General features: G+C 35.4%; 1 non-coding gene across 1 annotated transcript; it reads right to left on the bottom strand.

Moving 5' to 3' along the window:
- Positions 1-16,468: 16,468 nt before the first annotated feature.
- LOC124082029 (U6 spliceosomal RNA) lies at positions 16,469-16,575 on the bottom strand. The gene has a single exon (XR_006848234.1). It is a non-coding gene; the product is annotated as a U6 spliceosomal RNA (small nuclear RNA).
- Between the last annotated feature and the right edge of the window lie 327 nt (positions 16,576-16,902).

Consider the following 16,902-nt stretch of genomic DNA (forward strand, 5'->3'; position numbering starts at 1 on the left):
TGGGAAGAAGACACCCAGAGAAACTGGGAACTATTTGGGGGAAAACTAGATGGATGGAGCATTTAAAAGAAAACAACCTTATTCCCAGAATGAACGTTAATAGGGCATTTAATAATGTGCTAATCCATGTTACTCTATGAGAAAAGTAATAGTCGGTACTAGCCATTTATCAAATTAATTTTAGTGTGATCTTAACAGGGGAACTTCAAGATGGTATATTACTGATTGAGTGAGATAATACATACATGGGAGATCATATGTATTAAGCGTTATATATACAAATTATTATCTTAATGAGGGAATCATTTCCGATATATGAACAAGTGAATGAGCTTTGTGGAATTCTTGAAAAATTAAAGTGCAAAGATGTTGGACAAATAAAACTGAAATCAAAGTATCCACATTGTGGCCGTGTGACAGTTACATGGGCTGTTGGAGAAAAGATTATCTGGAACAAGAGGTAGGAAAAAAGATTATATGGAATAGCAAGTGGGAGGAGATAGTACTTCAGTGCATAGAAGTTGACAACAGCTATCTTTGAACATTTTCTTCTTCCATTTTATTGTTGGTAAAGTCCTGATCTCAATTTTCATTACAAATACAGTTATTTACTAATATGTATATGTGATACTAGAAGGCTTATTTCTTATGTGTTCTGAAGCCACTCAAATATAACTATAGAAAAAGGTGAATAAACAATTCTGGGACCAGTGAAGGAGTGAGACTTGGAACCACTGGAAAACAGAGGCTGCGAGGAGTCCAAGTCCAGGTCAGCGGTCAATACTGAAATGATTTGGGTGAAAGCAGAGTGACCTGGAGGAGAGTGTGTCCTGGAGCCACAACAAGGCAGAAGGATGGGGAGGGGGTGATTTATCAGAGATGCCTTGTGACTGAAATATTAATTTAAGTAGAGTCAGAAGGAACCTAATTCATTGTTTTAAAAGGCTAGGAAGATGAAGGGATGTTATGATTCATTTATTCATTTAAGTCAAATAATTGTTGTGTGTCCAACACATGATAGTGTAAGTGCTAGGAAGATAATAACATTTTCTGAATGTCATTTACTCGGTGTCAAGTACATATTTTACATGAATTTACATGTGTCAAAACTGTTAGTTTTCTGTTATGGTGACAAAATGCCTAAGAAAATTGACTTAAAATTAGGATGAAAGGTTTATTTTGGCTCATGGTTTTGGAGGTTTCAGTCCGTGGTCATTTGACCCTGTTGTTCTGGACCTGAGGCACAGAACATCATGGTGGGAACGTGTGGTAGAGAAGTCTTGTTCCTCTCAAAGTGCCTGGGAAGTGGAAATAAAGAGGAAGGTGTGGGACCCAAGTATAGCAAACCCCCAGTGACCTAATTTCCTTCCACCAGGCTCCACCTCTTAAAGGGTCCACCACATCCCAATAGCACCACAGGCTGGTGAACAAGCCTGAACACATGGGCCTTTGGGGGGGCATTTAAGATCCAAACTGTAGAAAAACATTTTGTTTTCACTCAAACACTGATGGAAAAGAATAACTGCAGGGTGCTATGAAAACACACCAGAGGAGCATCTAATCCAGTCTAGGGGGATTATTATAGGTTTCTGGAAAATGAATATCTTAAATGAAAGTGAAGGTGATCTGGAAGTATGAGAGAGGAGTAGTAGGGAGGCACAGGGAGAGCATTCAGGTGGCACACAGAATGACAAAAAGAGGTAGCTGACTCTCTCCTCCAGACTTTCCTTTTACTCAGCAAGATTATCCCTGGCAAGAGGGTCATCCTGTATATATTTAGAAAAATTGAGTTACCTCAACCACTACCTGATTTTACTGTTTATGGAAGATATTGCTCTTGTTCACCAACATATCTGGCCCCCCTCTCCAGTCACACAGATTAGATTTCCTTCATCCCCAAAGACAACAGCCATGGAATTTGCTTTGGGGCCAATGATTGGTGAGCATATGTGAACTGGGTGGAGGCACATGGATGCAGCTTTGCATTCTCTGAACCACAAGACCATGTGTTCCTGGTGGAGGGGACTCTGTCACCCTGTGTTCTCACTCTGGTTACCCTGACCTACAACAAATTTTGAGTCAGAAATAAATCTCTGTCTATGAAGCCTCTAAAATCTGAGGGGTCGTGTTTGTTAACTGCACCATTACATTACAAACTCTGTTTTGCCTTTATTTCAGTTTTTAGATTTCCACCTTGTTTTAGCATCCTTTGGCTCACTTTTACCATAAAGAATCATCTATGGACCCTTAACAACATCTACACAAGTGCTGGAAGGAAATGACTTTTGAAAATAAAATACTACCATTTACAGATCTTGCAGTGAATTTCAGATAAGAGTTTGAGTTAAAAACATAAGAAGTGACTCTATTAAAATGTTATATGGGCAATACTCTGTAAGACACATTCAATGCTGTATTTCCTTTGATGATTTGACATTTCTTTTTACTGGTATGATGCACTCTATAGTGATCCTCTATAGTTCTCCATAGTCACTAATTGAAGTGGCCTTAACTTTCATGTAACATGACTTCTTTCAATATCCATTGGGAACAAGTTCCTTAAAAATTATATGTGTGGGTTAAATCCATACATCCTTCTAAAAGCCATTTTCCTTTGCAGAGGAATGTTTCCACTACACTGCTAGACCTCACAGTTTGTATTAATTAAAGTATGCATTAATACACTTCACTGGGCTAGAATTTCAATGTTAGTCACTTTCAGATGGTATAGAAGGTTGGATCAAAACTTGAGAATTTGGGCCAGTTTTTTTTCTTAGAATCTTCCATCAGTAACTCACAGCTAAGGTAGAAACAGATTAATATAAATTCGGGTGTAAATACATCATCGGTAGAGCAGATGACTGATGTGAGAGGCTTACCAGAAACAAGGACAAAATTTCCAATGAGATTCTGTTTATTGCATAATTTACAAAGCACATGGGGAGCAAAGTTTTTTTTGTTTTTTTTTTTAGGGGTGTTTTTATTTGGAGACACAGAGAAAGAAGGTAGGAAGTTATAAGAATTTTGTTCTGGAGCTGCTGCTCCCTGACTGCTAATCAGAGAAAAGACTGGCCATAGATTGTTACTTCAATAAGTCTTTTTGCTTATTTGTTGCAGCCCCTAGACAAGGATTAAGCACATGCACAGGAAACAGTGGAAATAAACTCGAGATGACCCCAAAAGGCAAAGAAGGTGAAGAAGTTGGTTATATTTTATATGTGCAATGACTGAAAAATGATCTTTGTCATGAATCTGTCAAAGCATCCTTCTTCCAGGTGCTGCCACTTTTCTGCTCTTAGAATCCCCTCTTGTCCTTCCTCCTCTTTCTCCCCTTTCCTTTCCCCTGCTCATGAAGCTCTGCTGACTCCCACTTTCATGCTTTCTCTACCTCAGTTCTTGAGGGGAAATAAGATGAACTGTCTTTAAAAAGTGTACTTTCTGATTATCCTTCTCCAACTCTTTGACAGAGTAGCTTGTTGGGGGCTTGTTTTAATATTTTCACAACCATTATTATGCAGGTTCCATCACCCAATTGCTTCACTAAGCAGTACTCTTAAAAAAGAGGTATAAACAAATGGAAATAATGAGACCTACCCCGGCAAAACAATTTCGCACCAGACTCTTTTGTGTAATGCAGATCTTACTGCTATATACAAAGATGTAAATTATGTAGCAAGATAATTATAGATTAAATATTGTGCCTTAGAGATAATATGTGCAAAATAAAGTGGAGTAAAGAGTGATTCACTTGAGAGCAGAATTATGCTATTACCAGAAAAATTAAATTCTAAACCTCAGATTTAGGTTTCCCTTGTGGGGTTCATCCTGAGTGCACTTGTTTCTCTTTCAGTTGGTTTCCCTTTCCTGTTCAGTGTCCTCTGAGAAATCAGCATCTTCAGGTAGTTTGCTGGCAGATGCATTGGCACTTGAGGCATGAAGTCAAAGTCCAGCATAGAGACGGGATTGTCAAATATGGAACTGGTCGATGGACTCCAAGTCACCTTCGGTGTTCTTTCTAGCACATTGTGTGGTCTATAATCTATTTGGATTTGTAGTGTCATCAAAAGCTTTAGTTTTTTTTTTAACTAATGTGAGTATGCATGCATACACAGAGACAGCAGTCTTTCATGTACGAATGCACATGTTCCATGACGTCAGGTGTATGCATTTATCTTTCTGATTTTCTTCCATTTATGTACACAACATTCTGCTGCCTAACTTGTGTACACATGATTGAATTACACAGGATAGGAAGTCCTAGGTGATCATGAACACTACTTTCTATACATGTACAACATGCTACTATTAAACAGGGGTTGACAGCAATTACACAACTACTGGGTGAACTCACAAAATGAGGATACATGTTCTCATTTTGTTTTTGCCTTTGCAAATTAGTTGTCACATCAACCAGATTAATATACACCAGGACCCTGGAACCACAAAATCTCTCAAATAGCTTGTATTTGGTTCTGAGATATACTACAAAAGAGCTCTTATTTTGTAAAACCTATATATCATGTTTACCATTCTAGTTACACTTTATTTTAGCTGAAAATAAGTTTATATTTCCTGAGCACAAATACTAGCTGAAGTTAAAGCAAGGTGGTTCAGGGTTGCATGGGTGTGATGGGAGAATAAAATGGATACAAAATTTGCCTTGGACAGAAACTTCTCTCTTTTGATGGTGGTGGAAAGGGGAGCAATGATGACTCTGGGTACATTGATAACTTCCTTTTTATTACAAAACATGAATCTATTTATTTTTATTTTTATTATGAGAACATTACCCACTTAATTTTTGCCATAAAAGAAATACATACTTTATAGGAAAAAAAATGTGCAAATAAACATCCAAAAATTTACCTCAGTTTAAAGATATACCTGGATTAGAGCTGCACCATGTATTAAATGTAGTTATCCCTGGGGAGGGATTACTAGTGTAGTGATTTTATTTTTATGGTTCCTTTGGAGAGAACCAGAGAGTTGCTTTAAAAAATACCATTGAATTAGTCCTATGTGAGAGAGAAAATGTAAAATACTTGGAAAAGAAATAAACAAAGGATCCTGAAAATCTAGACAGGAAGCATTTTGATCATGTCCCCCAAGTTCTTAATTTTTTTTTTCCCCTTTAAAGAGCCAACCCAGGAAGGGCAGGACAGCACAGGGTGTAGCCACACACACCAGATCACCCGGCTCTACCAGGCTCTGTCAGTGTTTGATAATCCAAGAACAGCCTGTGACTCCATTGCAGCAAATTATCAAATAAGCATACATTTGTATAATTTAAACTACAATAAAATGCTTAAGGAACTTTGGTATCTTTTCTTTTTATAGTTTTTTTTTTAAATCTTAATTGAGTGTTTCGACAACTCATCCTTATCTTTCCAACTGTCATTTCATTTAAAGGTAGACAATCATAATCTAGTTGATTCCACGCGAACTTCATTCCTTCTGGGCTTTTCTTAGATTTTCAGTCTTGGAAAAAAAGAAACATTTCATTGTGAGGAATTGTATATTCACACCCAGTCGTAAGACATGCTGGAGAGAGATCTATACCTTTTACCTAGCGTCTTGCAGAGGTTATATTTTGCAAAACTACCATGAAATATCAGAGCCAGGATCTTGATGATATGGTAAGAGATACAGAACATTTTCATTGCCACAAGATTGCTCGTGTTGCCCTCTTCTAATTATACTGACTTCCTAACTACCCCACCTCTTCCATATCATCTGAAAACCCTAATCTGTCCTTTGTTTCTTTAATTCTGTCATTTTAAGAATGTCCTATAAATGCATTCACATAGTATGTAACTTTTGGGATGGGCTTTTTTCACTCAGCATAGTCCTCTGAATATTCTTCCAGGTTATTGTGTGTACAATAGTTTATTCTTCTTTATTACTGAGCAGTATTCCATAGTAGAGATACACGTCAGTGTGCTTAACATTTACCCACTGGGGGAAATTTCCACTGGTTCTGAGACTGCAGTATTATGAATAAAGCTGCCGTAAACATTTGTGTACAGGTTTCATTTGAACATCCATTTAATTTCTATAGGATAAATGACCAAGAGTGTCATCGTTGGATCATAAGGTAGTATTATATTTAGATTTGTAGAAACTACTTAACTTTTCCTTAGTGCCTATACCAATTTATGTTCCCACCAGCAACGTGTGAGTCATCCAAATTCTCGCCAGCATTTAGTGATGTCACTATTTTTTTTAATTTTAGCTATTCTGATAAGTGTATAGTACTACCTCATTGTGATTGTAATTTCATTTCTCTAACAGCTAATATAGTAGTGTGTTTTTATCTACTTTTCCCCATTTGTGTATCTCTATTGAGAACTACATTTTTGCTTATTTTCTAATTGGATTTCTGGGTTTTTACTGTTGCATTTAAAGTCCTTTATTTTAAATAATGTATATATGTGTGTGTGTGTATGTGTGTGTGTGTGTGTGTGTGTATATATTATTTTAAATAAAAATATATTTTGTCATATTTAGGATTGAATCCAGGGCCTCAGAGATGCTAAGCAAGTTTTCTACATAGAGCTATATCCGCAGTCTTTAAATACCAGTTCTATGTTGAATATGAGGTTTGTAAATATTTTCTCTCAGCCTGTGGCTATCTTGTTATCCCCTTAGCAGGATATTTTAAAAAGCAGAAAAAGTTAAGTTTTATGAAGTCCACATTATCAATTTTTTTTCCATTTTTGTGTTAAGATTTTAGTTTCAAATCAATAAACTCTTTACCTAATTCTAGATCCTGAAAAATTTCTCTTATTTTTTTAATAGAAGTTTTAATTTCGTATTTTATAGTTAAGGCTATGATCAATTTTGAGGGTTTTTGTTTTGTTTTTTTGTTTTTTAGAACCAGGGGTTGAATCCAGGGGCACTTAATCACTGGGCCACATCCCCAGCCTTTTAAAACATTTTTTTTTTTTAAATTTTGAGACAAGGTCTTGCTAAGTTGCTTAGGGTCCTGCTAAGTTGCTAAGACTGGCTTTGAGTTAACTTTTATAGAAATTGTAAGACTTAGTTTAGTTTTGTTTTTTAACCTATGGCTGTTCAGTACCTCCAGTGCCACTTGTTGAAAAGCCTATCTTTCCTCTCTACACAGCTGCCTTTGCTTTTTTATTAAAAATCACTGGAGCATATTTGTATGGGTCTTTTTCAGGATCTTTTTTTGTTTGTTTGTTTGTCTGTTCCACTGATTTCTCTGCCACTTTGTTTATTACTATATCCACATAATACATCTTAAAATTTGATAGAAAGATTCCTCCCACTTTATTCTTTTTTAGTGGGGGGCATACTGGGGATTGAACTCAGGGGCACTTGAGCACTGAGCCACATCACCAGACCTATTTTTATTTTATTTAGAGACAGATTCTCACTGAGTTGCTTAGCACCCTGCTTTTGCTGAGGCTGGCTTTGAACTCGCCATCCTCCTGACTCAGCTACCCGAGTTGCTGGGATTACAGGTGTGTGCCACCACGTCCAGCTCCCACTTAATAGTTTCCATTTTTCTTGTCTTTTTTTTTTTGGTCTTTCAAAGTAAACATTATAATAATGTTGTCTATCTCTAGAATTGATTCTTGGATTTTGATAGGAATTGTGATAAACTGGTTCATTGATTTGGGGGAAAGGACATCTTTACCGTTCTGAATGTATTGATCCAGGAACACAGTATTTAGTATTTTTATCTCTCCATGTATTTAGATCATTGATTTCTTTCAGCAGCATTTTGTAGTTTTCATCAAATATTTATCAGGCCTCTATATGTTTTATTTTATTTATACCTAACTATTTTAAAGTTATTATAAGTGGTATTATAGTTTTAATTTCAGTGTACACATGTTCACTGATGGAAAAGAGAAAAACAATTGAGTTGCATATATTTATCTTGTATTCTGCAACCTTGCTGAATGTACTTGTTAATTCTGGTTCTCTCTCTGTCAATCATCTACCTATCTATCCATACATTCATCTTGATAGACAGTAGATTTTTTGAAATTTCTTCATAAACATCACATCCTGAAGCCCAGGACAATTTTACTGCTTTTCTTCTGATCTATGTGCCTTGTATTTTCTTTTCTTGTCTTATGGCCTTGCTTAGATCTTTCAGCTTTATGTTGAATGGTGAGAGAGGGCGTTCATGAATGTTCCCAATCTTAGAAGCAAGGTAATAAGTTTTCATCATCAAGAATAATGTAAACTGTAGGTTAGATATAATTTTCTATCTAATCTTTGTTAAATTGAAAAAGTTCTACTATTTATTTTTCTGAGAGTTTTCATCATGGGTGTTGAATTTTGTCAGATGCTTTTTCAGTCTCCATTGATAAGATCATGTGATTTATCTATCTTTAGCTTGTTACTATGGCAGTTCACACTGATTAATTTTTAAGAATTGAACCGGCCTTGCATCTCTGTATAAACAACACTTGGTCATGATTACTAACAATTTCCATATATTCCATTTGTTAATATTTGATTAAAAATTCTTGGTCTGTATTTACAAGAGATATTGGTGTGATGTTTACCTTTTGTGAAATTTCTTTGGTTTTGATAGTAGGGTAATACTAGTTTTATGAAATATATTGGTAAGTGTTTCTTCTTCATTAACGTTTAGAGTAGATTTTATAATATTGCTGAATCTCTAATCTAAATATCTGGAGAAATTCTCCAGAGAAATTATCTGGGTTTAGAGATTTCTTTTCTGGGAGGCTATAAATTATGAATTTAATTTCCTTAATAGTTGTAGAGCTATTCAATTTATTTACTTCATAATGGCATACAAACTGCCATTAGTTGTAGAAGTTCATATTTTTAAAGGAATTAGTCCATTTCATCTAAATTGCCAAATTTACTTGTGTAGAATTTATAATACTCTCTCATTATCTTTTTGACACTTGCAAGAGTGTAGTGACATCCCTTGTTTAATTTTTAATATTTGTAAATTGTGTCTTCTCTACTTTTCTCATTGTGTGTATTGCCAGAGGTCTGCCAATATTATTGATGTTTTTGAAGAAACAGCTTTTGTTTAATTGATTTTCTCCATTTTTCGTTTTCATCTTCATTGATTTTTTGCTCTGTGTTATTTCTTTTCTTAATAATTCTATGGTTTATTTTGCTCTTATTTTTCTAGTCCTGAAATGGGAACTTAAATGATTGGTTTGAGACATCTCTTTTCTGAAGTACGCATTTGATTCTCTATATTTCCCTCTCTGCATTTCATTACTCCTATGTATCCCGAAAATATTACATTTTCATTCAATTTAACATATTTTTATTTCCCTGAGACTGCCTCTTTTTATTGTTTATATTTAAGGTGTATGTCGACAGATGAGTAGATAAAAATATTGTGGTATCTGCATATCGTGGAATATTACTTAGACAAGAAAGAGATCCTGCCATTTGTGATAATATGAATGAAACTGGAGCACATATGTCAAATCAAATAAATTGGACATAGGAAGAAAAATACTGTGTGCTTTCACATGTACATGAAATTTAAGAAACAGAAAAGGTTAAGGCTTACTCTTTGATCATATATTATTTATAAGTTGTCAGTTTGGAGATGCTCCTATTATCTTTCTGTTATTGATTTCAAGCTGATTAGATGTGTTGGAGAATATACTGTGTATGATTTCAATTCTTTAAATTTTTTGAGACTTATATTGTGGCCCAAAATATATTATGTCATGGTATACTTTTCTGGGAAATTTAGAAAAATGTTGAAAAGAATGTCTTCTGATGTAGTTTGGTAGGGTATTCTGTAACTGTTAAATGATAAGTGTTATTAATTTCATCTGTATTCTTGCTGATTTTCTTTCTGGTAGTTCTGTCAGTTACTGAGAAAAGGATATTGAAGTTTCAGTTATATTTGTGGACTTGCCTTTTTTCTGATTTTAGTTTTATCTGTTTTTACTTCATAAATTTTGCAGTTGTGTTTTTAGCTATGTACGCATTTAAGATTCTGTGTTCTTCTTGGTAAATTGACTTTTTATGATTATAAAATGTACCTGTCTGTCTTTGGAAATTGTCTTTTGCTATGAAGTCATATTATCAAATATTAGTACAGCTAGTCCTATTTTCTTTTGATTGATATTTGCATAATATCTTTTTTTTCATTTTCACTTTTGACTTGCTTATATTGTTATATTTTAAAGTAGGCAGTATATAATTGGGTCACATATTTTGATCTACTCTGTAAATCAATCTATCTATCTATCTATCTATCTATCTTTATTTTCATTAGAGTTTTATGGTTATACCTAGTAGTTGGGTTCATCCCAACAAACTCACACATGCGTGGAAATCGATTTCAGTTCATGATCCCCCTTTGCCCTCCCCCATTTCCCTTCCACCCTCCCTCCCTTCTCCCATTGTTCCTTCCTCTAGTCTACTAGACTATCCTTTAACTTGTTTATTAATTTGTATTTGATTGGTTCCTTATGTAATCTTATCTTTCCCTCCCCCTTTTCTTTATTTACTTTGGCCTTCGCATATGAGAGGAAACATTCACACTTTGAGTTTCTGAGTTTGGCAAATTTCACTTGCATGATATTCTCCATTTCCATCCATTTCTGCAAATGCCATAATTTCATTTTTTGTTAATGGCTAAGTAAAACTGTCCATTGTGTATGTATACCACAATGTCCTAATCCATTCATCTATTGGTGGGCATCTGGGTTGCTTCCATAATTTAGCTATTGTGAATGGTGCTGCTATAAACATTGATGTGGCTGTGCTGCTATAATAAGTCAATACAAATCTCTCTAATGATTGTATTTAGGCCATTTAAATTTACTATAATGAATGATATATTGCAGTTTAAGTCTGCTATTCTACGTTTTGTTCATTATTTCTTTTCTCTGTTTTCTATCTTTTATTGCTTAATTGAGCATTTTTTCCCTTCTTTGTATTTTGGATTCCATATGATTTATACATAGTGTTTTTGAGTCTCCCTGAGTATAATCTTTTTAGGTATTACATTGTATCAACATAAATTATCACAATCTGCTTATTGCTTATATTTTACCAGTTTGAGTGATGCGTTGAAATTTTACTCCTCTTATGTTCCTTTAGGCTCCATGTTTATAATACAGTTGTCTTAAGAAGTTACACAGCAAGCACGTAGAACCATGTTAGACAGTGTTATAATTTTTCTTCAATCATAAAACAATTTTAGAATCTTGAGGGAAAAGAAATCCTTATGTATACACCTGTATTTTTACCTACCGTGTTCTCATTTTTTCCCTGCTGTTTCGATGTGTGGTCTTCTATCACGTCCTTTGTGTTTAGAGAACTTCATCAAGCCATTCTTTTAAAATAGGTCTTCTGGTGATAAATTCTCCTTGGTTTCCTTCATCTGAGAATGTCTTGCTTTCTCTTTCATTCCATGGATTACAGAATTCCAGGTTGGAAATACCTCTTCTTCTAGCATTTGAAAAATGCTGTGTCATTTTCTTCTAAACCTGCATGGTTTACAATGAGAAACCGTTGTCATTTGAAAAGTTTTCCCTGCTAGGTAAAATCTAATTTCTTTCACTGCTGGTTAGGTCTTTCTTTTTTGTCTTAGTTTTGGGAATTTTGATTAAGCTGTGTCTTCTTGGTACGGTATTTGCTCAGGTTCTTAAATCATGGGTTCATGTCTTTTGCCAAATTTGGGCTTTTTTTTTTTTTTTTGGTACTGGAGAGTGAATCCATGGGTGCTTAACCACTGAGTCAGGTCCCAAACCCTTGGAATTACATTGGGTTTGCTAAATTGCTGTTGCTACTTGTGATCCTCCTGCCTCAGCCTCCAGAGCTGCTGCGATCATAGGCATGCCCCACCACACCCTGGTAATGTAGGGCACTTTTGAGTCATTATTTCTTAGAGTACTTTTCAGCTCTTTGATATTTCTCCTCTTTTTCTTGGACTCCAATGACAAGTATGCTAGATATTTTGTTTTAGACGCATATGTCCCTGAGGTCCTGTTTATTTATTTATTTTTTCAGCCTATTTTCTCTGTGTTGTTCAGATTTGGTAATTTCTTTCTATTGTTCTGTCCTCAAGGTTGGTGATTTTCTCTTTTTCTTTTGTGCTGCTATTGAGTCCATAGTCCATATGTTGTTTTTCTTTTTAAATTTTAGTTATTATATTTTTCCAGTTCTGAAATAATCCATTTTGTTTTTCTTTTTGTTTTCATCTCTTTCTTTGATGGGACTTTCTCTTTTCACTGGGCTTCTCTGTTTTTATTTTTATTTTTTCAAGTGTTTTTGTAATTGCTTGTTGAAACATTTTGATACCACCTGCTTAAAAGACTTTGTGACATAATTCTAACATCTCAGTTATTCTGGTGTTGGCTGGTGTTGGCTATTATTGTCTTTATTTATTTATTTTTTCATTCTGATTGAAAGTTTCGAGGTTCTTGGATTGTTGAGCGATTGTTCCATTGAAACCTGGTTGCTTTGGGTACTTTATAATGAGAATCTGGACTCCATTTTAACCCTCTTGTTATCTGACTTCCTCTGACACTATCCAGCAAGGGTGGGAGGGAACACTGGTGTGCAGCAGCCAGGTTCCCTACACCCACTCTGTTGACAGCTGTGTAGAGGAGATCTCATACTGCAGGGTGGGGTGGCAGGAGATCCAGCTGGCACCACCCTGGCCTGGGGAGGGGAGACCTCCTGCTGTGAGGTAGGAGTGGGAGTCCTATAAGATCTCCACTGATGAGGTGGGAGGGGTGGTTTATTACTCCATTATGGGTAGCTGTATGTGTTGTCTCCACCTTCCACTGCCAGGAGGGAATTTTTTCTTTAGGCCAATGGCATATATGGCTACTGCCATCTGTCCTGACATTCCCCAGTGCTGTAATAACCTCTGGTTATCACATCCAGGCAGGTTACTCTGTGTCTTTCTTGTAACACTTGCTATTTAGTTCTACTAACATTATTTCATCTCTTCTGATTTTTTTAACTGTCCCTAGGAATATAACAAAATTTAGAGGTCCTTCCATAATACTACTGGCTGGGAAACTTGGATGCTTGTTGGGATAGCTTCATAGGAGTGGAAAAAAAAACAAAATTATACACAGAAATCTCAATTTCAGGCCTGCCCAGAATATATGTGGGGAATGAAGGCTTACATAAAAGATTCAGCTATGCAAAAGCTATAAAGCAACAACCAAATTCTTAGCATATTCAATTATTTAACCTTGATGAGTGATCTTTGTAATGACAAGAAAGAAAAACATGCTGCATATGTTTTGTCTATGTCTAAAAGTCAGTAAAATATCCAAGATGACTGGGTTTAATTATCATTACTATGTGTATCTCTGCATTCTATTGAAAGATCAGTGGTGTTTACATAAATAATAACATGAAGGCGTACACAATTCATAAATGTTAATATTTATCTCATAAAAGTTGTTTTTTGTAAGTTCACTTTAGCAACATCATGTTGTTAACATATGTTGTTATTATCACGATTTTGACATAATCTGTGTTCTACTGACAACCTTTCTAGATGTATATCTGTATATTTATGCTTCCTGTATATATGTATATTTTTTTAAAAAATTCAATTTGGTTCAACTTTGCTGAGACAACAGCAACCAAATGGTCGATCAAAAATTTAAAGCAATACTTAGAGCAGACTTAGATCAGAAAATTAACGCAGATTTTAATATATCATCTTTAAAGATTGCAGTGGTTTTGCCTACTGTGAATTATTATGTGGTATATCAGTTGGGGGTGGGCTTATATGAAAGAAAAAAAACAAAACAGGAGGGGTGTGTGTGTGTGTGTGTGTGTGTGTGTGTGTGTGTGTTTATGGATCTCTCTCTGTCTCTGTCCCTGTTCCTGTCTCTATGGATTGTTCATAGATGGTAGGGACAAATCTCAAGTCCATAATGGGCTTTTTAGAGGCCAGAACTCTCAGACACAAGCTGAAGATGTAGTCCACAGGTCAAGTTCCTTTTTCCTTCTTCCTTTCCCTCTCAATCCTCCTCTTAGTCTTTCTTTTCCCTGTTCCTTTCTTCTTGTCCTTTCCTCCTCCTTTTCTTAAGAGTATTTTACTGATTGAATCCAACCCAACCAGATCGGTCAGATAATCTTTCTTGCTTCAAGAAAACTGAATACAGACTTTAATCTCATCAACAAAATACCTCCAAAGCAACGCTAGAGTGTGATTGAATAACTGAGAATTATAGCCTAGCCAACTTGACACATTAAACTTGTCATTACATGCAGCAAATATTAAACATATTTTGATTTAGTTATAGCATGATCATATATGCTAATCATATAGCACTGTCTCATATTGAAATTGTCACCATCCCTCAAAGCAACAGCTATAGTATATAGGATTAAACATAAATTCACAGGATTTTCATCAGGCCAGAGCAAGCTTTTTCATTGGCACTATTGACATTTTGGGCTGGAAAATTCTTTGTTATGGATTGTCCTATGTGTTGTTAGCAGAACCTGTTTCTACCCAGCAGATAGATGCCAGTAATAGCCCTCATCGTTGAGACAAACAATGCTGAAAGTTCTTCAAAGGGTAAAGCTGCCTCTGGTTGAGAACCACTGAACTAGATGAGTTAAACCTGCATATATTTTAAGAATATTCCAGGTGTGGGTGCAAGCCTGTAATCCTAGTGATTAGGGAAGTTGAGGCAGGAGTACAGCAAATCAGATGCCAGCCTAGATGATTAAGTGAGAATCTGCTCAAAACAGAAAGTAAGGGGTGGAGATGTGGCCCAGTGGTAAAACATCTTTGGGTTCAATCCTCATTAACACACACACACACACACACACACACACACACACAAATAATATAAATTGTTTAATATTGCAAAATATCCCTCTGCCTCTGATATACTATGAATTAGAATACGAAGAGAATATAAGAAAAACAGTCACTTTTCAAATGCAAAATGCAACACTCTGTCCTGAAAAAAAATCTATTTCATTAGTTAAGGAGGGTTTGACAAGATTATTATTAATGTCTTTTCTTTCCTGAGTACTTTGCTGCTCAGTGCTTTTTTTCTTTTTCTTTATAGAATAAATACTGTTTATCTATGTTAGATAGTTTTTCCCCCCTCTTGACCGACCTCACTTTAGCAAGTGGGAAAATTGAAGATTTATACTTAGCAAAGGCAACAACTGTTATGGGAACCACAAAAGCCAAAAGAAACTGCTCCTTATTTACAATGGTGTTTAGTTGATTTTCTGTGGTCAGAAGTCCTTGATAGTAGAAAGGATTCTAGAATTCTGGTATTTAGATGGTTATGACATGCCAGAGTCACATATGAGCAATGAAGACGGGTTACCATATAGTCAGGGTTCTCCCCAGAAACAGATCCAATAAGATGTGCACACAGTCATCCCTCAGCATATACACAGGATACCTTACAGAAAGTCCCTTATATAAAGTTGTGTCACATTTGCATGTAATCTAGGCTTATCCTTCCACATACGTTAAATAATGTCCAGATCCCTTATACCTAATATGTTTCAGTACCATTACACCATACTGTTATACTGTATTGTTTAGGGAATAACAACAAGAAAAAAAGTCTACTTGTTCAGTACAGATGCCATGTGTTTTTGAATATTTCTCATCCCAACCCATGGATGCAGAATGGATGGGTACAGAGGGTTGACTGTGTAAAACTTTTGTTTTGGTTAATTTTCTCATGTGATTTTGGAGGCTGGAAGATCCAAAATTTGCAAGGTGACACACAGGGTAAAGATCAGGGAATGGTCAATGCTCCCGTTTGAGTCTGAAGGCTATCCTCTGGTAGAATTCTCTTTTGCTCAAGAGAGGTCAGTCCTTTGTTCTGCTCAGGCCTTCACCTGATTGGATGAGGCCTGCCTACATGACAGACAGTAATCTGCTTTACTCAAAATTCACAGATTTAAATGTTAATCTCATCCAATACCCACACCCATAGAAATAACCCACATTACATTTGACTAAGTACCTGTGCTTTGTGGCCCAGTCAAGGAAAATTAACCATTATAATAAATTAACCATCTCATAAAATAAACCATCACAATTACCCTATAATAATTTAGTTATTCCTTGTTAACCTAAAGAACTCTGCATTGTGGGCAAAACTAAACTATGGAATCAGAGAAACTTCATTCTGAATAGGAGTTCTTCTGAAAAAAAAATTTTTTTTCAATAAGTTCTTGGACAACTTCCTGGATCTCATTTCTTCATCTGTAAAATAGGCTTAATAATATTCACCTGCTAGGGCTGTTGTGGAGAACTGATTTTGATAATGTATATAAAGCATTCATCTCCAGCTGGGCTTTGGCCTATATTTTCAGCACTAATAGTTTCCTTTCCTTTCTTTTTTTTTAATTAAATTTTTTCTAGATTTTTTTATTGGTTCTTTTTAGTTATATGTGACAGTAGAATCCATTTTGACATAATTATAAAATTATTGAATATATTATGTTCTAATTCAGTAAAACTATGGAATGCTTCACAAATTTGGGTGTTATCCTTATGCAGGGGTCATCCTAATCTTCTCTGTATCTTTCCAATTTTAATATATGTGCTGCTGAAGTGAGAAATCCTTTCTTTCTTGAAGGCTAGGAAATTGAGTCAGGTCCAATGCATGTGGCTCCTGGAATCAACGTGTGCAGGAATCCTAATTTCTAAGCCCCAGTAAATTTACAAAGTGTGTTAATGCTGGTCACAGTGCATGGTGGGCATGCAGTAGAAGCTAAAACTTCGACTAGTGAGGAATGTAGAGTTAGGAGTCCTTGCTCTTTTTTCTTTGCTATGTACAAATGGGTCAAATAAAACATTATGGATACCAATGGAGACCTTTATAAAAATTGCAGATTTGCCATTGATTTCAATTTAGCAAATTCATTCAACTCTCAGATTTCAAGGAA

Source organism: Marmota monax, unplaced genomic scaffold (genome assembly GCF_021218885.2).
Source record: "Marmota monax isolate L192 unplaced genomic scaffold, Marmota_monax_Labrador192_F-V1.1 WCK01_AAM20220418_F8-fsc00031, whole genome shotgun sequence".
Lineage (NCBI taxonomy): Eukaryota > Metazoa > Chordata > Mammalia > Rodentia > Sciuridae > Marmota > Marmota monax.